Below are 27685 nucleotides of genomic sequence, written 5' to 3' on the forward strand. Positions count from 1 at the left end.
TATACAGATGCTTTTAAAACTACCACTGGTATTGGTTGTGCAGTAACCACTAAACATGAACTTGTAAGATCATCTCGGTTACCCTTAATATGCAACGTTTGCATAGGTGAACTATATAGTATTGTGTTGGCTTTTAAATGTATCTCACATCAAAACAGACATATTGCCATTTGTTCAGATTTTCTTTCATATATCCATTTAGTCAATACAATTTTCACTGAGCACCTATTAGTTCAAAACATTCATGACATATACCAAAATCTCTCTGCTTACGATGTAACAGTCTCTTTCATATGGCTGCCTTCTCACACCGGAATTACTGGTAATAAAACAGCAGATCATTTTGCCAAAGAAGTTACCAACCATGGGGTGACTGAAGTCACTCCAATTCAACTAGCTAACGAATCTCGAAATTCGTTTTCAAAAAGTCGGTAGAGGATACTTGACAAAACTTAGAGCAAAAGAGCAAAACGACTTTTCATAAACTTCAATCTTTTATTGGTCATCTCTCCCTAGACTTCATAAATAGAAGAGAAGCATCGACTATTACAACTATGAATCAACCATACCAAACTTACCAACTGCAAACAATTCACCAACCTGTATAAAGCACTGGATTTGAAACCTACTCTAAGGAACTAGAGAATTGTCTACCTCTTCCTCAACTGTAAATTGTATATGTTGATTATGATACTTAAAAATGTTGACTATTTCAATAATTTTGTGTTTAGGAAGTGCCAAAACTAAATCATCTACATATCTTTAAAAAAAGGAATGAAAAAAATACAATTGTTGATACAATCACTGATAACATCATCCTTGATATAGCTACTTAGAATGGGTGAAAGACTAGATCCCATACCCATACCCATACTACCAAAAAAAATTTGTTTTTGGTAGTCTATGGAATCTTTTTTTTCCTATCTAAAAAATTTCTTTTTTCTTACTCTTATATATATATATATATATATATATATATATATATATATATATATATATATATTTTTTTATATATATATATATATATATATATATATATATATATATATATATATATATATATATATATATATATAAAAATATGTTGGCATAACTGCCAAGTTATTTATATTTTGAATACAGAACTTAAATTGTTTTTTTACTTTATTGTGCAGAAAATTGCTTTTTTTTCAGTTGTGTTAATAATAATATTGTTGTAGGTAATGCTGCATTGGAAAGTCTGGAGCTACCCGATTTAAAAAAAAATTTCTATGCAGTAAGCATTTTGACCAAAACTATCTAAATGCAAACCAAAAAAATATAGTGAGGTAGAAGAGGAAGGTTTGTTAACGACACCACGCGTTTTTCATACGTATTCGATAGCAAAACAACCATCCACGGTGCCAATAGTGTTTCGCACTACATACATTGCTTATTTTCATGAAAACAATGTTACAATCAATTTTTATCACTAATTGTATCTTTATCACTTTGTAATTTAAAATTATTTCATTAATGAACAGCTCATTAATTTAAACTTCTCATTTATGTAAACAGAAATACAAAACTGGTGTTTATATTATAAAATACATAAATAAATAAAATAAAGGATACTATTTATTAAAGTGTTGTTAATTATTATTCCTTTTATCCCAACACATAGATTAATTTGTCCCTAAATATGTGTTGCCTCTTGTTGTGGCATATCGATGTGTTTATTTGTTTCAAAACCATTATCAAAAAACCATACCCATAAATTTACTATATTTTCAAACGTCATTTTAAAGATTAAAAGATTGAAAATTTAATTTTCTCAAAACATACATAAAACCATTGTTTAAAGAGATTTTCTTTTTTAAACAATGATAAAACTTAAGTCTTTACTAAAAAATAAACCTCCGCATGAGTGTTCTAAGACGATAGCAATCGAGTGTATTTCAATTAAATATTTAATCCTTTTCTAGCAAATCATATAACCAAAATAAATATCTGATAAACTAATACAAATTAAAAAAAAGTCAGCATTTACCTACTTTATTTAAATAGATTACTAACCGATTTAGATTTAGCAAGTCTCAAAGTATAAAAACAATTTGAAATATTCGCTCGAAATAGTCAAGTTATCTTTCACTAGACGCATACAACGATAATAACAATAAGCATTTTATTAAAGTCTTATATTTTCTTCACAATCTGGCATCCGTGTACAGGTTTGCCTTAGTCATGAGACAGGTAAAAATATACTCGAATAGAATCCTGCCGAGAATTAAGTTTCTGTTAATAGTTTTTTAAATTTATGACTAGAGGCCGCTACATGACGGCAGAGTAAAAGTCAAACGTTTGTTCCATAAGAATTGTCTAACTAGTCCTATTTAAACAATGATAATACATCTAACACATTAAAAATTATTGAACATTATGAAGTAGAAAAAGAATTTGATCAAGCCGAAAAATAGTGTTGTAAGATCTTATGAGAGTCCCACTCGAACATTCGAAGAGTAAACACTAAACACGTTTTTATCATTTCGTAGTTAATGATTTTTAATATTAATGAGTTTTTAATTATTATTTTAGAACAAATTTTTGAGAAAAAAAGTGGTGAAATGTTAAAATGATATATCACACATCATTTGTGAGTATTTAATTTACATCATAATATTATTAACATCAACAAAAATCAATAATATCTTTCCATTCACCTGTTGTGAGTGTTTATCTACCAACTGGTAGTTTTTTTGTTCTCTCAAATTATCGTCTGTGGTCTTTCATCGCCAGAGGTGGACTTAGTATAAATATTTTGGAAGAAACTCAGAAAGAAAGCAAAAAATGGATAATCTTACTCAAAATTCTTCAAATGTCAATATTACTTCACATAATTTCAACAGGGTAGTTAAATCATACTCAACAGCGTTAGCTAAAAACTCCACTCCATTACCAAATAGAGATCAAGCGATAGTTTTCCCATCGATACAAGTTTGCAAAATTCAAGACTGTATCTTACAGATTGGACCAATAGTTAACCCACAAAATATAATATATTGTTCACATATTTTTAACAATTGAGTTTGCATATATTTAAGAGATAAAAAAATTGTCGACGATCTTCTTAAAAATAATGAAGCCATCACAATTAACAACACTCGTCTAGTTGCTCGGCGACTAATTACCCCATCAGAAAGATTGCTAGTATCTAATGTAAGCCCTTACAGTTCCTAATGAAGATATTACACGACATTTACAAAACTTAGGTTTAACATTGTTATCGCCACCAATGACTCCACTAAGAATTGGAGCTACTGATCCAGCTTCCAGCCACATATTAAGTTTTAGAAGATAAATCTACATTTCTCCTCCTGTAAATACACACATTTCTGAATTTATTAAAATAGAACAAGATAGAGTAGTAAGCAGGTTATTTTTAACATTAGACAGCCATAATTGTTTCAAATGCAAGCAAGCAGGACTTAATGCTTGACAATGTGCTGTTTCTGTTCCATCAACTTTGAATATAATACTTACAGTAAGCAATACTCAATCAGGTAACATATCTTTTGCCCAAACTTCACAAACTGCTATTGCTGGAATCACTACAACTTCTTCTTCCAACAGCTCACAATCCGCCAACACACACACACACACAAATAAATCAAAACTTACTCCCATATATATTTGAGTCATCTTCGACCCAAAATCCAGAACTGTCAAATCCATCCCTCTCTTAGCCTATCAATAGCCCTATGAATTCTGAGATAATCGAAAACGCCTTGGTTGACAATACAAATTTTGATCCTTCCTTAACACAAAATATTTCAAATAAACGTACTGCTTCTGCTCTTTCATCTCCTACTTCTGAGGATATCCAATTTGCAGTACCAACTTTAAAATAGAAAAAAAAAGAGCAAAACAGAAAAAAAACTGGAACAAAACATAAAGTTTTCAGACAATATTAAAACATATATAGATAAACACTCTCCTCCTTTTTGTCTTAACAGTCAGCAAATTGAAAGTCTACTTAAAAATTGCTATTGCTGCTGTACGGTTGCGAATGATTATACTTCAGACACCGTAGCTCTTATTAATATGTTGGAAGAAATACGTTCCCATTTAGAAGACAGAACAACAAACTATCGCTGTACAAAATTAAAAAAAAATTGGCGGTACAACTTGATTTAGCCACTTTGGATACTGAAAGTGATTCATCTACTTGTTAACCCTGAATTTTTTCGCTTAATCAATATAGAATAATTTTTGTATGATAAAATTTTACAGTAGAATATAAATAGATTTCAAACTCGTTTACCTATGTTACAACTATTAATCAATCAATACACACCACAAATTATTTGTCTTCAAGAAACTAATCTTAAATACTTGCATGAATCTAAGGTCTTTCAATTCATATTTTAAAAACAAAGATAATGCAAATCACGCATCAGGTGGAGTTGCAATATATGAAAAGGATTAAATAATATCCAAAGAAATTCCATTAAACACAAATCTCGAAGCTGTAGCTGTAGAAATTGGCACTACACAAAAGATCAACATATATAATATATAAATATATATCCAAATTATAACCTAGAAGAACAAGATCTTGTAAACTTAATTAGAAATTCATTTTTGGAGATCTAAATGGACGCAATACTAACTGGGGTTTCTTTAAAACTACACACACTGAAAAAAAGATTGAAAAGATCATAAACACATTAAACCTTGCAATAATAAATGATGGTAGCAGCACACACTTAAATTTATTGATAGGGACATTTTCTTCTATAGATATCTCACTCTGTACTCCAACTCTTCAATTGAATCACAATTGATATATAGAAAAAGATTTATATGGGAGTGATCACTTCCCAATTTTAATAGAAAAACAACTCGATGAAACCTACGCCAGTTACACCTGATCCCAAATGGATAAAGTTGATTGGCGCAGTTTTCAAGAAATTATCCGTAGCGAATCATCAAAAATTTGCTTAGAAAATTCAATAGACGAAATATTTCTACAGTTCAATAAACTTATACCGGTAGCAGCTCTAGAAGCGATAGGTTAAAAAAAGCTTATTAAAAGAGATAAAGTAACTCCTTGGTGAAATGAAGAATGTAAAGAAGCTATTAAGGAAAGTAAAAAAGCTTTTCAAAAGTACAAACGATACAAAATCCTAGAAAACTTAATTAATAAAAGAAGTAGGGCTAGAGCCAAACTGATTAACAGAAGATATAAAAGACAATACTGGATAAAATATTTAGAAACGATAAATAATTATACATCTTTAACAAATATATGAAGTAAAATAAAGAATATAACAGGCACTAGCTCATATCAAGGAATCGATTCATTAGAAGTAGAAAATAAATCGTCAATAACAAACCATGCAGAAATCGTAGAAAAAATAGCGGAAACATCCAAGTTACCATCCACAAATTCTAAATATGATAAAGGTTTCTTAACATACAAAGAACAAAAAGAAACTATCCTTATTGACGTAGTGAACAATAAATAACCTATAAATGCACTTATCACAATCAGAGAACTAAGAAAGATGATAGATTATTTAAAATACACATCCCCTGGTCCCGATGACACCCCAGCTTCTTTTTTGAAATACCTACCTGACGAAGCAGTAGAAATATTATTAAAAATATATAATCGTATATGGCTCCCAAACATGAATTTCCTATTTTATGGAAAACAGCTATAACTATTCCCATCTTAAAATCTAATAAGCCACAAAACAAAGCAGATCCTTATCGTCCAGTGTCTCTAGCTTATGTAATGTGTAAACTTTTAGAAAAAATTATAAATAAACGTTTATTGTGGTGTCTGGAAGAAAATAACCAACTGATTAATGAACAGTCTGGATTTCGTCCTTCAAGATCGACTACCGACAATTTAGTAGATATAGAATCACATATTATTAACTCATTCTACAACAACCAAAAATGTATTGCAATTTATTTTGATTTGCACAAAGCACTTGATGTGGCTTGGCATCACAAGATAATTTCAATACTGGAATTTTCCCCTAAATAGAAATTTCAAGGTAAAAGTAAACGGTCTTCTATTTAATGTGAGATATCAAAAAAAATGGTACACCCCAAGGCTCAGTAATCAATCCGACGCTTTTCATTATAGCTATTAATACCTAATATAATCAAATCAATGAACAAACTAATTCAAGCGAGATTGTACACGGATGATCTTATAATATTCTTAAGTGGAAACAATATACAAAGTATGGCCAAATTACTACAAGATCAACTCGATAAATGTATAGCATGGTCTAAAGGGAGTGGTTTTCAATTTGCTTCATCTAAAACTCGATGCATCATATCCTCAAAGAGACCAAAACAGATAAAAGAAATCCCTACTTTAAAACTTGGGTGTCAGAAACTTGTGTAAATACAATTAAATATCTAGGTTTAATATTTGATCAAGCTCTAACCTGGAAGGACCATATCAAATATATATCAGTTATATGTATACTTCGGCAAATATGCATATTGCATATTTTGCATATTGTGCATATTTTATGCAAATATTTCATATTTTGGCATATTTGTATAAAAGTTTGCATAAAGTGCATAAAAGTTCAGATTTTTATACTGTATTTGAAAATTTTTAAACATACCAATTTATTTCAATTCTTGTATAAAATTTTGTAGTCATTTTAATCAAGAAATGATCTAAGTACGTAATCTCTACAGGTACAAAACATTTACAATTTCAAAGAAGATCAATTTAAGTAGCCCTCAACATTCTTAGAAAGTCTCGGTCACTGAGGCATTCAGTTATTGGATAATCGCTAAGGGTTCGCTCATTTGCATTTTATGATCTAATCCCCAAATCTATTTACAATTTATTGTATCTTAACAGCAGGTAAACGGCTAATAGTTTTGTTCCTAATTTAGGGATTTTCCAAAATCTCCCAGTTTATTGAATTAGGTACCTAAACATTTCTAATTTGATGCTCAGATTTGTAAATCATTTTTGTTTTGATATTCAAAGCGTAAACACTCGTTGTGCGTAACAAAAAGGAATATTGTGATTTTATAATGCCTAAAACAACCAGTGCTTCAACTTGGATTAAACCTTATAAAGAGCTGTCTATGGATATGGGAAAAATATACTCCTCAGTCTGTGGCCAAATTGTAAGTATCTAATATTTTCTATTAAATATCTAATATTTCATACATACAGGGTGTTTCCAAATGACACTTACAACGTTTGACTGTAGATACTTCTCGAAAAATTGAACAAAACGATATAGTTAATGAGGGGTCAAACTTATTTACTTTTCGAGATACAGGGTGTTAAAATTAAAAAAAATTAAATTCTTTTAGTTAATAACAACAATAACTTTAAAACCAATAAACGTATTTACTTGAAATTTAGTACTCGTAGGTTGTTTTTAAATGAAAAATAGCTTCCTTTAGTGAGAAAAAATTGTCCATGGTACAATACAATAGTGTGTATTTAGAAAAATTTTTCACCTTTACTTTTTTTTATGAAGTCAGCTATTCTAAAACACAATTATTTTTATTGTAATTAAATTAACAAAAAAAAAAATCTTTTGTTGAATTTTAAAATAAGTTATATGATGTACTAATGGTTAGTAACAAAAACTAATTTGTGGATTAATACTGCATTTAAAACACTTAGCGAGTGTTTTTTTTCCAAACCAGTTATTTGATTAACCAAAAACACCTTGTATATTTTTATATTTTTAAGGTTGGGTTAAAATAAAGGTTTTTATTTTTATTTATAGATAGCATGTGAGAAGAAATTTCAGATAGACCAACATGTGAGAACTGCTTCCCACATTGCAAAAAAAGGAAAAATAGGAGGAAAACATCAAACTTCAATGGCTAAATGTTTCCAATCTACTTCAAAAAAATTAGATGAGCAAGAAACTTTTAATGAAGACTTGTGTCGCGCATTAGTGTCTGCAAACATACCGCTTTCAAAATTAGCAAATGTAAATTTTAGTTCGTTTCTAAAAAAATATTGCAAACTTAATGTTCCAAGTGATCGGTCTCTAAGAAGAAATAATGTGAACGGGCTATACTCGTCGGTGTTAATTAATATTAAGGAAGAAATTGCAGATAATTATTTTTACATATCTGTAGACGAAACCACTGATTCCTCAGGAAAGTATATTGCTCATTTATTGATTTTTTGTTCTTAAAGAAGATACCTTACTAAAATCTCATCTTATTTCATGCCAGCAACTTGAGAAAACAAATGCTTTAACAATTTCGCGTTTTATACAAGAAACATTAGCAACTTTTTTTCTTCCGACAACTATTCCTTCTAATAAATTACTGCTTATTTTATCGGATGCTGCTCCTTATATGGTGAAAGCAGGACAAAATTTAAAAATATTTTTCCCAGATTTAATACATGTTACTTGTGTAGCGCATGGATTAAACAGAGTTGCAGAGGAAATACGAAAAAAGTTTCCTCTTGTAAAAACCATGATATCCAGTGTCAAAAAAGTATTTCTTAAATCTCCTATAAGAATTCAACTTTATAAAGAAATGCTACCTAACATTCCTCTTCCACCACAACCTATTTTAACGCGATGGGGAACATGGTTAGAAGCAGCTAATTTTTATGCAGATCATTTTGTTAAAATAAAGAACATAATTGATACGTTAACAGATGAAAGTTCCCAATCTCTTTTGGATTCTAAACAAACTTTTCAGAGTAACTTGCTTCAACAAGAACTTTCATTTATAAAATCAAATTTTAGTTTTGTTTAAAAAACAATTACTCAGTTAGAATCACCAAAACTGTCATTGTTCGAAAGTACAGCATTAATAAAAGAATTTGCGTCATGTTGTCGGAACGTTAGAGGTAATATTGGAAAAGATATTTTAAAAAAATTTGAAGCTACTATGGAAAAAAAATAAAGGTTACCATATTCTTTCTGAAGTAGTCAGTGTTCTAGCTGGAAATATTTCGGAAACAATTAATTTAGAACCAAATGTTTTGGTTAGTTTGAAAAATGCTCCCGTTACATCAGTTGATGTTGAACGAAGTTTTTCCATATATAAATATATGTACTCAGACAGAAGCCACAAGTTTTTGTTAGAAAATTTTGAACACCACTTGGTCATTTATTGTTACCATAATTCTAAATAAGTTTATTCATACTTAAAAATGATGTAGTTACTTAAAATAAATGTAAATCTTAATGAATAGTAGGAAATATTTTTTAGTTATGTACACTTTTTTTTTTAAATAAAATTGTTACTATTTTACGATTTTTTTATTTATTTGTATGCATATTTTGTAAAATATTTGCATATTTTCGGGTAAACACGTGCATATTTATGCGCATATTTTCTACATTTTTATTTGCATATTTGCCGAAGTCTAGTTATATGTCAAAAAAGACTAAACCTCTTGAAATGTCTTTCTGGTACGAACTGGGAAGCAGACGGTATAACTACTCATATTATATAAAAAATTGATCTGCTCCATGATCGATTATGTATGCCACGCTTACTTATCTGCTTCAATAACAACTCTTAAGGTTTTAGACACCATTCAAAATAACGCTCCTATATTATAATAAGCGATGCATTTAGAACAACCCCTATCTAAAGTCTTTAGGCCGAACTCGGTGAACTATCAATAGATTTAAGTAGATAGGAATTAATGCTCTGATATGCATGGAAGCGCTACTCTTTACAATATTACCAAACCATTCGCTGCTCGAATATACAGCACGCAAAAACCCACATTCCCTTTTATGGAAAGATGCAGACGAATCATAAATAAATTAAACCTTAAAGTCCCCAAAATCTATCCTAGCAAGATGCCAAATTCCCCTCCTTGGCTAATATCTTCTCCTCACATAAATTTGGATCTATTATCAGAAAATAAGAAAGAAAGCAATCGTGATCTAATTAATTATAAATATCAAACCTTAATTTCTCAATTTTCTTCCTTCAAACAGTTATTGACAGATAGATATAGAACAGAACGTTGTGTAGCATCTGCCTTTGTAACAAAGGATGAAATAAATAATAAACTAACGAAGACTAATACTATTTTAACAGGAAAACTCTTTGCAGTATATAAAGCCATATGTCACGTTACAAAATGTTCTGAAACTAACTTCCTAATAATTACTGACTCACTAAGTTCTCTAGAAATCATCTCAAAAATCTATTCTTCCCATCCTGAGGTCAAACTCATAAAACAAGAATTGTACAACCTAAATTACAGAAACATTGCTTTCCAGTAGGTGCCATCTCATATTGGAATCACGTGAAACGATCTGGCGGATAAATATGCACGAGAAGCCTTAGAGGATACAACTATTGAGTTATATCCAAAAACTCCAGCGACAGATCTCAAATCCCATTTTTTCACAGCAAAATGGTTAACATATAAAATTGCAGATGGCACAAAAACATGGCAAAATTACTTGAGATAAAACCAATATTTCAACCATGGTCTGATAGTTCCACCAATCGTTTTTCTTAGCTTATCATCACACGACTGCGGCTTGGTTATAATCGCCTTAAGCATGGACATCTAATGACAAGGGATCCCCAACCGGAGTATTATGCTTGCGAGACCCCGCTAACAGTAAAACACCTTCTAGTGGAGTACCAGTTACACAGTGCGAAAAGAGGTACATTCGGAATCCCGGAAAATTTGAGAGAACTATTCTTAAAGTGCGATGCCAAAGTGATTATTCAATATCTAAAAGCAATAAACTATTTCTATAAAATTTTATTTGTTACGCTATTCAATTATTCATACTTTTACTTTTTTCGCTAATAGTCTTACATGCTGATGCGAGTTTGTAAATAAAAAAAAGATATTGTGCTTAGATCATATTTTCAATCTTAGTTAAATACGTTTTAGAACGAGACAACTTTGGAAAACATCCACCTGCAGAAGCTCATAAATAATTAATTTACTTTCAACAACAATACTAGTAAAAGGAAACCTATTTATCTTGGGGTTCAAAGAAGTAGTGATGCGCAATATAAGGTGTTGCTTCCTGATAACACCTCTAGCCACTCCTACTCAATTCCTATCCTCACCTCCAAGAAGTGTGACGTAATCACACGGGTGGACCCTGGCAAACCTGAGCAACCCTACCGGAGATTGGGTAACCAACCCCAGTGGAAAGTAGGGTCAGGGCCGACGAGGAAGGGAGAAATGGTTCTCCGAAAAGGGGGTTAGGCATAGGGCTAACAACCCTATCCTAGAAAACACACATGTTACGAACGTTCAAGGAATAAAAACCGGACTGATCAAACGACGACGACTGCGCGAGACAAAGGTACATGATTTAAGAATCGCGACATGGAACATCCGATCCCTATACAGATCGGGAGCCCTCCAAAATCTGCTCGGTGAGCTGAATAGATATGAAATAGATATAACAGCTCTGCAGAAAATGAGATGGACCGGGAGTGGCACCATTGATAAAAGACACCACATTATATTCTATAGTTGCGATGCTAAAGACCACGCACTAGGTACTGGCTTCATTGTAAATAAAAAGGTTAAACACCTCGTACGAGACTTTCGTGCTATGAACCCTAGAATGTGCATACTGAGACTAAGGGAACATTTTTTAATTACAGCATCTTAAATGTGCATGAGCCTACAGAAGAAAAGGAAGACGATATGAAGAACTAGAAGCGGCATACCATTCATGCCCAAAGAATGACATTAAAATTATTTATGGTGATCTCAACGCAAAAATAGGAAAAGAGCTACAATACCTACCAACTATAGGTAAGTACAGCCTTCATGAGGTATCCAATGACAATGGCATCAGACTTATAAATCTAGCAACTTTCCTTAACATGGTCATTGCCAGCACATGCTTCCAGTGAAAACATATTTATAAGGGAACTGGAGATCTTCAGATGGGGTTACAGTAAACATGATCGATCATGTTATTATTGACTCAAGACATCACTCAGACGTAATAAACGTATGCAGCAGAAGAGGGGCAAATGCAGACTTGGATCACTATCTAGTGGAAAGTAGAATAAGAGCCAGAATCTCAAACATTAAAAAAGAAAAGGGATCCAAAATTGAAAAATATGAAATAAAAATCTTAGCAGACAATAGCAAAAAGGCAAAATACAAAGAATATATAAAAGGAAGGCTAAAAAAACAGACAAAAGCACGAGGATATAAACAGAGAATGGGAAACGTGTAAAAACATCATACAAGAAGCGGCCAAAGAGACCCTGGGTCTACAAAAAAAGCCCAAATCAACTGAAGGACAGTGGTTCGATGAAGAGTGTCGTAACATAACAGAGAGGAAAAATAATTCATATCAACGACTACAACAACGAAATAGAACACGAAAGGCACAAGAGGAATATAGAATGCTAAGGAACAAAGAGAAGAAAATACATCGCAGAAAGAAAAGAGAACACATAGAGAAAGAACTCCAAGAAATGGAAGAACTAAATAAACCATCAGAAACTAGAAAGCTCTACCAAAAACTTAACAAAAGTAGAAAAGAATTCAAACCAAGAACAATGATGTGTAGAGGCAAAGAAGGAGATATAGTAACTCAACAGAGTGAAATACTACAAAGATGGACAGAATTCTTCAAAGAAAAGTTTGAAAAAAACGAAGATCCACTATATGATGGAATTATACTGGATCAAACGGATACCGGAGAAACAACCCCCCTTCAGTGACTGAAATGCAAGAAGCAGTTACCAGACTGAAAAACAACAAGTCACCTGGATTAGACAATATTAGCGCAGAATTAATAAAGGAAGGTGAAGACTCCCTATTGAATGCGATACACGAACTAATAGTGAATATATGGAATAATAAACAACTGCCACAAGACTGGAATACCGGAGTAATTATTCCACTACATAAAAAGGGAGATCAGCTTCAATGCAAAAACTATCGGGCAATAACGCTACTGACTGTGGCATATAAAATACTGTCAAATATTGTGTATGACCGATTGAAACCATATGCGGAACAAATAGTTGGGGGATATCAATGTGGTTTCCGCAGGCAGAAGTCCACAATAGATCAGATCTTCGTCTTGAGGCAAATCTTGAAAAAGACTAGTGAATTTAATATAGACACACATTTCATTGACTTTGAGAGTGCCTATGATAGCATCCATCGAGAATTTCTGATCCATGCACCGAAAGAGTTTAATATTCCAACTCGACTCATTGATATCATAAAAGAAACACCCAAAGTACAAAGCAAAATTCGAATTCAAAACGAACTAACAGATACAATTCATGTGAGAACGGGCCTACGACAGGGAGATGCCCTATCCTGTATTCTATTCAACATCACATTAGAGAAAATAATTAGGGAGTCAAAAGTCAACACCAGAGGAACAATAATAACAAAAAGTGTACAAATATTGGCATTTGCAGATGATGTTGATATCATAGCTAGAAGCGAAAGAGAAATAATAAAAGCATTTAATGCGATAGAAAGAGCGGCACAAAACAGTGGCCTAAACAATAATGAAATAAAAACCAAATACATGAAGGCCAGTAAATCGGCAGGCCAAAGAAACCTACAGAATCTGACAATAGGAGAGTATAACATCGAAAGCGTGAAAAATTGTACATACCTAGGTTCACTAGTTACCGCAGATAACAATGTCAGAGAAAAAGTTAAGACAAGAATACATATCGCTAATAAAACATATAATGGACTAATTAAACATCTAAGATCTAACAACATCACAAGAAAAACCAAATGCAAAATATACAAGACCCTGATAAAACCGGTCCTTGTATATGGATCAGAGAAATGGACACTGTCGAAAAGCGATGAAAACCTATTAGACACATTTGAACAAAAAATCCTTAGACACATATATAAGGGGGTAAAGGAAAATGACATATGGCGCAGAAGATATAACTTTAAACTATACACAGCATACAATGAACTTGAGATCATAACATCCATAAAGATCGGACGTCTGCGCTGGATGGGCCATGTTGAACGAATGTTAGAGACTGAAACACCAAAACATATTATGAGGCAAACACCAGTAGGAAGAAAATCAAAGGGCAGACCTAAACATGTACATGGAACAAGATCTGAAAACACTTAAGATTACCAACTGGAAAAACAAAGCAAGGAACAGAACAGAATGGCGGAAAATTCTAGAACAAGCCAGGACCCAGAAAGGGTTATCGAGCTACTGATGATGATGATTTATCGACACCATATGAATAAATATAAATAGTCACATAAAAGAATAGAAATATGTACCAGTTTTGTCTGGTATAATACCTAAATATAGTTTACAAGTAAAACCAAAAAAAGCAGTTGATGTTAGAAAATTGTTAGGAAAATATTATGATGTTAACTGGAAGGGTATTGAAGAATTAAGCTATTTTAAACACGTTTTAAAACAAGACAGCTTTGGAAAATATCTATCTGAAGATAAGTTCATAAATAAGTAGTTTACTTTTAACAACAATACTAGTAAAATAAACAGGTTCCCCTGTTTTCCTGTTTATTGACACGATATGAATAAATATAAATAGTTACAACAAAGAATAGCAATATATACCACTTTTGTCCTTATAAGCAGTTAAGTAATAATAACCAGTTGCTGTTAGAAAATTATTAGAAATATAATATGGCTTAATTTGGAAGAATATTGAAGAATTAAGCTATTAATTACAGAAATATTATTATATATGAAAGAGAAGTACATTTAGAAAAGGATATGACAGATGTTCAGTTAAAGAACGGGAATTCTTAAAAAGGAAAATTTTTGTAATTTACATAAATGAGACCATTATTTGCAAAACCTGTTCTTTGCTCGAAAGTCATTTTTTGGGAAATCGATAAAAACGATTAACGGCTGAGTAGTGTTTAGCTTACAACGTAACAAAATGTATTAATGTTGCTTAGAGTTTTTAGCAATAGAAATTAAAAGTTTTTAGCCTAAAAGATTTACAAATTTTTAGAAAAAATGTTTATTGCAAATAACCAGTTTTGCAAATAAATATATAAAAAAACATAAGGGATTTATCCATGAAAATAAAACTTTATTTTTATTCATAAAAAGAAAATATTTAAACGAAAAAAAAATCTAAAGCAGTCTCAATCAGTCATGCTCAAATAAAAAAACAATTATTTTTTGCATTATGTCAATTTTTCAAATCATCAACGGTTTCTTTTGGTGAGTGGTGTCTTCAAGTGTCCTTTGTAAAAATTTAGTTCAGGAAGGCTTCTCCAATTTTCTCCATAGTGTTTGAAAAGGAGACTATATCCTAATAGTACCTTCATTTCCCTTTAGTTTCCTAGTGGTAATTTCTTAGGAGCCATTGAAGAAAGAGAAACATTTTTCTTACAAACAGTTTTAGCTTTTTTAATGTCATTTTGGTAATTTGGTAATGGTTCCTTGGACTAGAACATTGTTGTCTTTTTTGTAAACACACACACATACACACGCGAGGCGTTCAACCCAACCCCTAGTGACATGTGTATACCACTGCTAGTCAGTGAGATCCACATGTCCGAAGATCAAACCGGTCTCGCTCTAGAAGAGCTAGTCATTCTGGATCGGTACCTATCTGACCCCCAGGTTTTTCCTCCACCCCTTCACTACGTCTGACATACGCAGCGAAGGCTTATGAACTTTACGTCGGGCGATTTGGGTAATGAACAACACCCTCCGTATCTACTTGGTTGTGGTTAGGCCACCTGAAATTAAGGGGTAGCTAAAAGCTTTTCTCCCTAGTTACTTTACTGAATTTACTTGGTATGAGCATTACTTTGGACTTGATGTCCCTAGAAAGTGTGTGCCCTGCACGGAGAAGCATCAGCCTAAGCTGATGCCCCTCCGCACAGGAAATGTGTGTGTTCGGTCACTCAGCTGCCGATTTGGCAAAAATTAATTTGTTCTCCTCGCCAGCTGAGCGCCCGACTGTTCTGGCCACCGAGCCCATGCTTGCAGCACATGGCCTCGATGCTCAGAAAGTCGCGTTCTGGTCTCCCAAATAGACCTGCCTTAAGGGCCTGAGCCAAAAAGTTGGCTATACGAAGAGAGCATAAGGCTCTCTTTGTACTTTCCGCGTGCTTATGCATGTATGTGATAGGGGTCAGTATCACTTGAATTATCGTTGGATTATGAATAGATGTTGGTCTATTCATTGTCACTATAATTGACTCGCAAGTTAGAAGGTGTTTTATAACGGGTTTTTATTCTAATACTAAAGCCTAAAACTAATTATTTTTTTGGTGGTAATTCCTGGTGTCTAGAACTCTAAAATGCCAGACCCCAGTTTTTTTTTTTTTTTTTTTCCTACTTCTAACCCGCGTTGTATTTGACTAGTCTGTGCCTATCTCAATCTTTACGTTTACTTTTATGCTACTGGGACATATCCAGCTATTTGTTGTTTAGGCCGTTTTAGGATCTCTTATCTCATTGAATATGTCATGTGCTTTTTCGTTCATTGTGTGGAGAATTCTTTTCGGTTTTGTATCTCTATATAAGTATCTTAGTGGTACGTATTTCGGTACATTTAGTGCGTCTCTGCTTAGCTGATTTTGAGCTACTTGTAATTTCTTCCTATTTGATTTGCATGTATGTCCCCATGCTGCTGATGCGTATGTTAGCGTTGGAAGGATTATGCTATTTGCTACCCTTATTTTTGTCCAGAAATTTAGTTTGCTTTTCCTGCCTATCAACGAGGCAAGTTGTATCTTTGTTAGTTTCGCTTTATGTACTGATTGATTAACATGTTCAGTGAATGTGAGCTTGTGATCAAGGGTCACTCCTAGGTATTTAGCTTGATTGCTCCATTCTATGTTTTCGTTTGCTAGATTCAGTTCCATATTGGGTATTTGTCTCCGTTTTCTGAACATGACAGCCTGTGTTCTTTCCGGGTTTAGTGCTACTTTCCACTTTATACACCATGCATATAATCTATTCAGAGAGCGTTGTAAATCTCTGGTTGCAAAGTTTATGTTTCTATTGCTTGTTGCTAACGCTGTATCGTCTGCGTACAGGCTAAGAAGAGTTTTATGGTCGCTGGGTGTATCTGCGGTGTATATAGTATACAGATATGGAGATAGCACTGCTTCCTGAGGCACACCTGCCTTCAGAGTTCCGACCTCGGATAGGGCAGGCCCTATTCGAACTCTGAATCTCCGGTTTGTCAGGTATGACGCAAGGAGACATGTCATCGCCTCACTGAATCCATTTTGACTCATTTTGTAGAGAAGGCCTTCGTGCCATACTCTGTCGTATGCTTTACTAACATCTAGAAACGCTGTAGCGGTGTACATTTTCTCATTATATCCTTTGGTGATGAATTCCATAAGCCTAAGTACTTGTAGTTCACAAGAGTGCCTGGATCTAAAGCCGAACTGTGCTTCTGGAATCATTCCGATTGTTTCAGACTCTGTAGTCTTTTTAAGATTACTCTCTCGGCTATTTTACTTAAACATGAAAGTAGGCTTATTGGTCTGTAGTTTTGTGGAGAGCTCCCGTCTTTTCCCGGTTTTCCAATCATTATCACTTCGGCTTCTTTCCACCTGTCTGGAAAGTATCTCAGTCGTATTATTCCATTTACTATGTTTGCAATGTACACTATGATCTTGTTTGGTACATTTTTAATTGCCCTGTTAGTGATTTTATCAGGACCAGCTGCTTTCTTTGGATTTAATAGTTTGATCAGTTCTTTGATTTCATCCGGGCTTGTGTGTTCTAGGCCTATAATGCCTTTTAGACATGTCATCGCCTCACTGAATCCATTTTGACTCATTTTGTAGAGAAGGCCTTCGTGCCATACTCTGTCGAATGCTTTACTAACATCTAGAAACGCTGTAGCGGTGTACATTTTCTCATTATATCCTTTGGTGATGAATTCCATAAGCCTAAGTACTTGTAGTTCACAAGAGTGCCTGGATCTAAAGCCGAACTGTGCTTCTGGAATCATTCCGATTGTTTCAGACTCTGTAGTCTTTTTAAGATTACTCTCTCGGCTATTTTACTAAAACATGAGAGTAGGCTTATTGGTCTGTAGTTTTGTGGAGAGCTCCCGTCTTTTCCCGGTTTTCCAATCATTATCACTTCGGCTTCTTTCCACCTGTCTGGAAAGTATCTCAGTCGTATTATTCCATTTACTATGTTTGCAATGTACACTATGATCTTGTTTGGTACATTTTTAATTGCCCTGTTAGTGATTTTATCAGGTCCAGCTGCTTTCTTTGGATTTAATAGTTTGATCAGTTCTTTGATTTTATCCGGGCTTGTGTGTTCTAGGCCTATAATGCCTTTTCTTCTTCTTATGCGTCTAGCGCTTCTTTCTCCTTCCTCCGTGAAGTCTAGATCTTCTGCCGGGTGAAAGTTTTGCATGTTGTTGGTTTCGAGTGTCTCTCGCATTACTTCAGCTTTTTCTTGTTCTGTAAATACTCTACCGTTTGTTCCGTGTAGGGCGGTATAGGTTTTTTATCTTTCCTGAGTATTTTTGATACTTTCCAGAAAGCGGATTGATTTGGATTTAACTCTTGGATAAAATTGTCCCAGTGCTCGCTTCTGTGCTCATTTAGTCTTCTTTTGACTTCTCTGTCTAATTCATTAGCAATTCTTTTGTCTTCTTGATTCCTTGTTCTTTGCGCTCTTTCTTCTTCTATATTTTTCTTTAATGAGGTCTTTTAGCTCATTTGAAATTTCTTTAAATCTGCCTTTTTGCGTTATTTTATTTTCTGTTTTTGTGCTGACATCGATGGCATTTAGCATTGTTTGTTCTAGTTTTGTGATACTTTCTTCTAGTTCTTCTATATTGTTGATTATTGGAATTGCTCCAATGTTTTCGCTTACTACTCTTCTGAAGTTAGGCCAGTTAATTTTCTTTATTTGGTGGGGCTGTAGTGGATTTAATTCCACTGCGCCTAGGGTCATGACGATTACATTATGCGTGGAATCGCCTTCATTTACAGATTGTATTTCATGTTGTTGCCCTATGTTGTGCAGAATTGCTATGTCAATGTGTGACGGAAGTTCTCCATGGAAGCATGTTGGGTCTGTGGGACCCGTTACTATGGTGTTATTTTTGTTTTCGAGATAGGCATAGAGTCGTCTACCGTTAACATTCGTGCGTCGGTCAAACCAGTTGGGCGATCTAGCGTTCAGATCGCCGATAATTATCGTTGGTTCGTCGGAATCTAATATTAGATCGAGATCTTCATTTAATACCGGATCGTGTGGTCTAACGTATGCTGAAACTATTTTCATTTTTTCATATTTCATTAGCCATGACGATTCGAACTATTGTCGCTTCCATGGTGACCAGGCCAAGTGGTGTGGGCACTAGATGGTGGTCTATTTACCCTCTTACCATAATGGCCGTGCCACCTGAGCGTGAAGTACGATCTTCTCTATAGATGACATAGCCAGGAATTTTTGTTTTAATTCTTTCGACTAGTCTAGTCTCTTGTAAGGCCATGACATCTATAGCGAGTCTGTTGGTAATCTCGTCAAGAATATTGATTTTCGAACGAATCCCGCCCGAATTCCACGATCCGATCTTTAGCTCGTCCAACTGTTCTGGCATTACTCCTCTGTCTACATTTACTCATCGCATCGAGGACGTGTGTGATTTTTTCGAACATGCCAGAGAAATGATCGGTGAGTTGTCTTAGCTGGTTGTTCATTACAGCAATAAGTTTATCGCTGTCGGTGGAGGCGCTTGTTTGGGTTACAGGAGGAGCTTTGGAGGTTAAGCTGCTTTTGTCGCTTGTTTTGTTTGTGTCCTCCAATCAGTGACCGACGATCGGAAAAATTAATAATTCAATTTGTTTAATCTAATTCGGCAATTCTTTTAGAAGACAATAAGCCAATATTGCCATCATATATGAATTTTTGTTTTGACCGCCGCAACCATCAGCGAACAAACGTACTGTTTCTATGTTGACATCAAAATTAAAATTCTTTAGAGCATGTTGCAAAGCTGACGCTATTGTATTTTCGAGTGTCAATTTCTGTCCACACGTAAAAAAACACATTTGTTGGTCTTAGTTTATCCGTAGAAGTTCCAGCAACAACTGTAAAATTATTATAGTTGATTTGCTGGCTGAAATATGCTGCTGGATCAGGCAGTCTAGGCAGTGCTAAGTTTTTTTTTGCAGTCGAACGAAAAGTAAGTTGAGTTAAGTTTTGAATTTTTAAGGAGTTTGAAAAAGCCTTTGCTTTTAGGATATAAACACGATGCTCAGTGGCTAACTTTTGCCGAACAGCTAAAGAAGTAGCTACTTTTAACTGCTCCTTTGTTCTCAAGCAAGTGGAGCAACAGTCAGTCAGCGGAGTTCCAAAAGCGATGTTGTAGTTAACATTCACATATTTTCGAAAATAACTAAGCTTCACATGCATAGGCTGAGGCACTCTTCAAAGATAATTGTCGAAAAGTTTTAAATTCCAAGTCACATGGCAAGTAGACCCTCACGCTTGTCTTGCTTCTACAGCAATAAGACTCTGTACAAGTAGATGAACAACACGGCCATGACTATCAGCATAGGGAAAACAATGTGTTAGAGAGAGACGTCGCATTTCGTGACGTACTGGCGACGTCCGAGCGCGGTGCGAATTTTTTGGCTGTCCTAATGCATGAAATTGGTCATTCCCTCGGACTGGAACATAGTAATAGTGATTCGTCTATTATGTATGCTTGGTATCAACAAGATGTGCCAAGTTTTGGTGATGATGATAAAAAGGCAATGAGCATGCTATATGGACAAACAGAAGCTTCCTCTTCGATACCAACGACAACACCAGTTACGCAAGCGCAAATAATTTCGCAAACCAGGAGCTATGTACCGAAAACACCTGAACTAAAAAACGGGGCCTATTTGCCGAAAACACCTGCAATAAAAAACATATGTCTAATTCAGTATCCCGATTTTATGTTTCTAGCCACATCTCCACAGTTTCCAAATTATCGAATGTACGTTGGGTCTGACAAATATTTATGGAAGTTTGATTTAAATGAAATGCGTCTTCCATAACATCCTGAATTAATTACCGATTATCTCCCTAAGAAGTTGAGGTCTACGCAAGTTTCACATGTTTTTCAGAATTCCGAGGGACACTTAATAACTGTAAGCAATAATAGGTATTACGCTGCATCTTTCCCCAATTTAAAACTTCAAACAAGTTTTACATTTCCTTCTATACCTGCGAGAACCAAAATAAATGCCTTATTTCAAACAAACAGCGGTCAAACATATTTATTGTACAATGATAATTCATACACTGAATTTAATGAAGCTGGAGATGTCTTAAACCGTGGTCCAATAAATTATCTGTTCCCCGGAATACCGTATAAAATAACATCAGCATTCAGGTACACGGATGGGTTTATTTACTTTTTTCAAAACAATACCTATTATAAGTACAGCCAATACATACGTAAAGTTGTAGCAGCAGGGACGTTTAGTTGGGAACTTTTTGGGATACCCTGTCCTGAAGACGGCCTATTAAAACAATTAAAAACTTTGTTAAACAAAATAATTGTAATTATATACCAATAAAGAATACTGTGTTCTTTCTTAGTGATAGTTGTTTTAATAAAAAAAAATTATTATTGTCTATCTTGTTTTATTTAAATTCCAAAATTCAAATGGTCTGCCGCGCCCTTCAAATCTACGGGATCCCGATGCATCGCGTGAAAAATTAAGGTACCGACCGCACATCTGGTTCGCGCACCGTACGACCCGCCTAAATATAGGATCGCGCACCGCGCTCGGACGTCGCCAGTACGTCACGAAATGCGACGTCTCTCTCTAACACATTGTTTTCCCTATGCTGATAGTCATGGCCGTGTTGTTCATCTACTTGTACATGTTATGGATTCTATAAATTTTTTGATGCAGTTTCTTTTTTCATCATTTTTTGGATCCACTCTATTGCCACCTCTACGTTCCCTGGGTAGCTCCTCAGTGATAACAAAATTTCTTACAATTCTTTATATGCCTGCCGTCTTTGCTTAAATTTGTGATTCCTAGAAACGACTTGGCACATATTCTAATCATCTTACCCTTACTCAAACGTACATGGTGTTTTATCGACACTGCAGCATGATTATATTTCCCTCTTTTTGGTACAATAATCCTTCAATCCGGGTCGTCCGTTATAACCACGAGTGTAAAAGGCTGGCAGTACTTTTGGTGTATTTCTGTAACAATACAACTCTTTTAATAAACTTTTCTGTAGCCCTACCCAACGTTAAAATGCGAAAAACAAGTGAAATTGTATAAAAAATCAAACGATTGTCGCAGAAATCTAAAATCATAAATTTTAATATGAAGCACTTATTTAGCAAGTTTATTCACATTCCTTTTATGTGTTTCTGACTGAAATTTTTTGCGTCCTTTTCCCTGTGGCTAGTCCAAGTTTTAGGCTAGTTTAACAAAACAACTATTTTCAGTTACTAACTCCATAAAAATAAAACAACTGCTTCTTATTCGCCAAAATACAACTGTTTAATCGCTTAAATAATTATAAACTACTGAAAATTTATTTCTTCAACACAGCTGTTGTAGTAGTGTTTGTTACGTGAACCAACCAGCAAATTTCATTGGTGTTAGAGCAAACAGCGAGTTTTGCAGGTAAACATTTAAAGCAAAGAGCGAGTTCTGCAAATAACTGTAATTTTCTCGACAGCATTTGTATACTAAAGAACGAGTTTTGGGAAATTCTGATTATATCATTTGATTTGTATTTAAAATTGAAATAAACTTATCAAAAAAAATAATTTTCGAAACTTTTGTCAATTAGCGAGTTTTGCAAATAATGGCCTCAAATATGGTCTTAAAAGCTCTAAAAATTGAGAAAGTGTTAATGGGAATCAAACAAAGTGTATTATTAATAAGGACTCATGGAAATTCTAAAAAATAAAAACCTAGATGAAAGAGATTTACGGCTAATAACAAACCTTTATTACAATCAGCGAGCAATAGTACGAATTGAAAAAGAGACATCTGAAGAAATAGAAATAAAGAGAGGAGTCAGGCAAGGCTGCATACTATCACCTCTATTATTTAACGCTTATTCTGAAGAGGTAATTCGAGAAACTCTGTAAGATGAAACAGTCAGTATAAGAGTAAATGGAGTCTTAGTTAAAAACATCAGATATACAGATGATACAGTAATAATAGCAGATAGTTTTCAAGACCTGGAAAGACTCATAAGTAAAATAGTAATGTTTAGTAGGGAGTACGGACTCTCGCTCAATATCAAAAAGACGAAGTTTATGAAAATTTGTAAAAACAACCATAATACTAACGAAATCTTGACAGTAGAAGGCCAGGAGATCGAAAAAGTAAAAAAGTACCCTTACCTAGGAACACTTATAACAGAAAATAATGACTACACTGAAGAAATCAAAGTCAGAATCGAAAAAGCACGTTCTAATTTTATGAAAATGAAAAAGGTCCTATGGGGTAAAGGATTAATATTATTAGCTCTTAAAGTATGCCTAACAAAATGTTACGTATACAGTGTACTATACTATGGAGTGAAATCATGGACGTTAAATCTAGACATAATGAGACGACTTAATGCCTTTGAAATGTGGACCTATAGAAGAATTATGAGGGTTTCCTGGGTAGTTAAAGTTACGAACAATGAAGTACTAAGATAGGTAAAGAGAAGGAAGTTGAACTTACAATTAAAGAAAGAAAGCTACAGTATCTTGGACATGTGATGCGGGGCGAGAAGTATGGCATCCTGCGACTCATAATGCAAGGAAAGATAGATGGCAGAAGAATCATCGTAAGAAGACGAATTTCATGGCTCAAGAACCTGAGAGAATGGTTTGGATGCAGCTCAAATCAACTATTTAGAGCTACTGAATCAAAAATTAAAATATCTATGATGATTGCCAACCTCCGTAGTGGAGATGGCACTTGAAGAAAAAGATGCCAAACTTGTTGCATTTCTCAAAGTTTTTACATCAACAAGCTATTTTTTCTATGGATGCCGTCTATTCCATGTAAACTGGCCATACTAAAGCCTTAATTGACTTATTGCATATCTTTCATTTCTTTATGATATCCTTTAGAGGATTCTAGAACGCTGTATCAGCTTATACAGGCGTAGTGAATGGGTGCCAGATATTTTTTGAGTTACTTGGTTGTCTCCAAAAAGTGTTTGCAGCATGCGATCTAGTACCTCGTAGTCATGCAAGATATAGTTGACTGTTTTAGGGTCTCTGATACAGAGTTTGTAGCTTAATTCTTCATGGAACAGTTTTATTTATTGTAGTATTCTAGTATTTATTATTTATTCTAGTATTTATTCAGAAGTAGGTATGTCCAGTAAGGAAGCCAAATTGGTTTTACTATCCACTACCAAATATAAATATTTACAATTATGAATATCATTCATAATTTTTATCTCAGAATTTTTTAAAAACTATTTCTCGATGATAAATGGAAAGGTCAAAACAAATATGTAAAATGCAATTCTCATTACAATCAATTGTAGTTTAATTCCATATAAAATAATATCTAATTTATACATGATACAAGAAAACAGTTGGTTGGAAAAAAATCTGGGAATATGTACAAAAAGGTTCAAGAAATAACTGGACTATATAGGTCAACTTCCAGTAGTTTACTTGATTAACAATGAAATATCATAGTCAATGAACAAGATAAACTGAAGAAGTGGAGCGAATATATTGAGGAACTATCTGATGACGAAAGAACAGAAGTGTAAATCGAAAATATATTGACTGGCAAAAACATAACCCTCGATTAAATGAAAAGAGCTATACAACTATGAAAGAATAGGAAAGCAGCTGGTTCAGATGAAATTCCCAGCGAAATAATCACACTACTTCACGATAAAGGAAACATTCTCTTCTAAACCTCTGTAATAAAATATACGAAACAGGGCATATACCAACAGAATGGCTGCTGTCAACTGTTATAATGATGCCAAAAAAAATATTCGCTAAAGAATGTAGCGATCATCACACAATCAGTCTAATGAGCCATGTACTGAAAATTCTCTTAAAGATACTGCACTTAAGAATTTACAAGAAAAGAGAAATACAATTAAGCAAAACAAAGTTTTGTTTCAGAAACAACCTTGGAACCAGAGAAGTATTAGTCAGTGTGCAGGTCCTGGTTCAAAGATGTAGGGATATAGAGCAACCAGTATATATCTGTTTTATCGATTTCGAGAAAGCCTTTGACCGAGTCACCCACGACAAACTGATTAGTGTTTTTCATCTAGTGAAAAAGAATTACAACGACTTATAAATACGGTGACCGGAATATTGGTAGGAGGCAGCAATTGTTTATATCTGACGATACGATTGGCATTTTGGTTTCAGAGGTTAACGGAGACTTTAGAGGAGTTAAGAAGGTATCTTTATCTTCTAATGATCAAAGTACACTGATGTAAAGACTAATAATAAAGATAGGAGGAAACGAATTCGATGTAAAGACTTTTTGATGGGCTTTATCTAAATCTATGAATAATTTAAGACCATAGTGTAACCAGATTGTCCATATTAGATGTATTTAACCTGAATCCTGACTGAATAGATTCATTAATCTGTGCCGGTCTACGTACCAGTTTATTTGGAAGTGATTGATGTTATAGAGGTTGTCAATAGAGTATTAGGTAAGAAGATGAGCTATTTTAGTATCTCTTATGCTCAGATCTATTTAAAACAAAGGAACAAGACTCAGTATGAAAATATGAGTCACTTCCTGTATTTAAAAGGTTATTATAAAGATTAATATTAACATTTCCAATAATTCTTGTTATGTCGAATGTGTTTTTATTCATTTGTATATATCATTGTAAGCGTAAAATCACCAACGAATATGAATGGAATTCAAAGTTGGTTTATTATAATTTGCCATTACATGTATCAATTTTGTTGGGTTAGCTTGCAGTTGCAGTGGCTTACACTGGTTCTTAAGCGTGTTGTTCTAATAAAATTATAGCTATTTTTAGTCTATTTTTTAGGATAGGAGTTGTAGGTTTCAATAAAAATAGTTTCAAATTTTTTTTTTTAAATTTCATGTTTAAAAACAACCCTATTGGTCTACATCACAGAACGTTTTCGGAATAAATATTCCATAAATTACATCTTTGATATTTAAAAACTATGAGTTTTTCACATGAGTATCACAAAGCAACTGATGCTTTGTGATACATGGTATACAGCTTACTACAGGAATTTAGTTTCCTTGTGGATTTTAAAAATAGTTTCCTGTAATTAGATAAAATGGGAAGTAGTGATCTGAGATTAATTGTTGTAAACCTGTTTTTACCGTTTAGTAGTACAAAAAGACTCAGTTGAGATTACTGACATGTTTAACATACGTCAGAGTTACCGTCTTTCTCACTCAGGTCTTTCTCACTGGCTATTCAAAATAGCAGAACGACTGGTGAACGGTGTTAACTCGTGAAGGTAGAAAGGCAATATTTAAACTTATTTAAAACTATAAGCAAAAGTTTATATGGAACACTTTAATGCCTAAGCGCTAAAGAGGTAGAGCCTAATATAAAAACAGTAAATTTACTGTAGAAAATGTAGACCTAGCCAAATCGTCCACTGATAAATCACGTGAGTTACACGGTCTAAAATTCAAAGACTGGCACATAAATAAAACTATCTATTCTCTCTAGCTTATTATTTCATCTTTCTGAAAAAATTTCTTGGTATGTTCATTTCATTTAGAACTTAAAACTCTATCTTTAACATTTATTTCTTTATAAGACATTGAAAGATACCACTATCCAACTTAGAACCTTATTAAATTAAAATTGCAAATTCTGGTGACAATTTTTAAAATAATTTGATTATTTATTTTGTGACTTAATTGATTGTGAAGTTTTTTTATTTACTAATTTAACTAAATTATTTAAATAAGATCAGATAACGTCGCAAGAAAAACAGAATGCCAAATATATAAAACCCTAATAAGACCGGTACTCACATAGGGCTCAGAAACCTGGACACTCACTAAAAGAGAGGAAACGTTGTTAGCCACTTTTGAAAAAAAATTCTTGTCACACAAAAGAAAACGGAATATGGCGAAGAAGATACAACTCTGAACTATATAAAATATACCAGAATCCGGATACTATAACATTCATTAAAATAGGACGGCTACGTTGGATAGGCTGCATGTAGAAAGAATGGAGAAAGGCGAAATACCAAACAAAATATTCAAACAGATGCCAGTAGGAAAAAGAACAAGAGGAAGATCGAAGCTAAGATACTCAGAACAAATATAAAATGATATAACAACCTTAAAAATAAAAAACTGGAGAAAAAAAGCACGGAACAGATCAGAATGGAGAAGAATCCTGGAACAGGCCAAGACCCAAAAAGGATTGTCAAGCCAGTGATGATAAGATGCTATGTGCACTATGGCAAATTATGTTCAATAAATTAATTTTTTTTTATTTCGAATTAACGTGTTTCGAATTCCAATAATTTGCAGAGTACATATTAGGGAGATTGGCCTAAACGAGTTTGGAGAGTTGGGAAGGGAGCTGCTTTTTTTGATAGGAAATATAATGGATTCCCTCCATTTGAAAGGAAATTCTTGTCGGGACCAGATTAGGTCGTACAACTCAAGCAATTTATTTATAGTTTTTTCATGGAGATATTTGAGGAAAATTGAGGAGATGTCATTAGGGCCAGCAGCTGAATTTTTTAT

Source organism: Diabrotica undecimpunctata, chromosome 1 (assembly GCF_040954645.1).
Source record: "Diabrotica undecimpunctata isolate CICGRU chromosome 1, icDiaUnde3, whole genome shotgun sequence".
Taxonomy (NCBI): domain Eukaryota; kingdom Metazoa; phylum Arthropoda; class Insecta; order Coleoptera; family Chrysomelidae; genus Diabrotica; species Diabrotica undecimpunctata.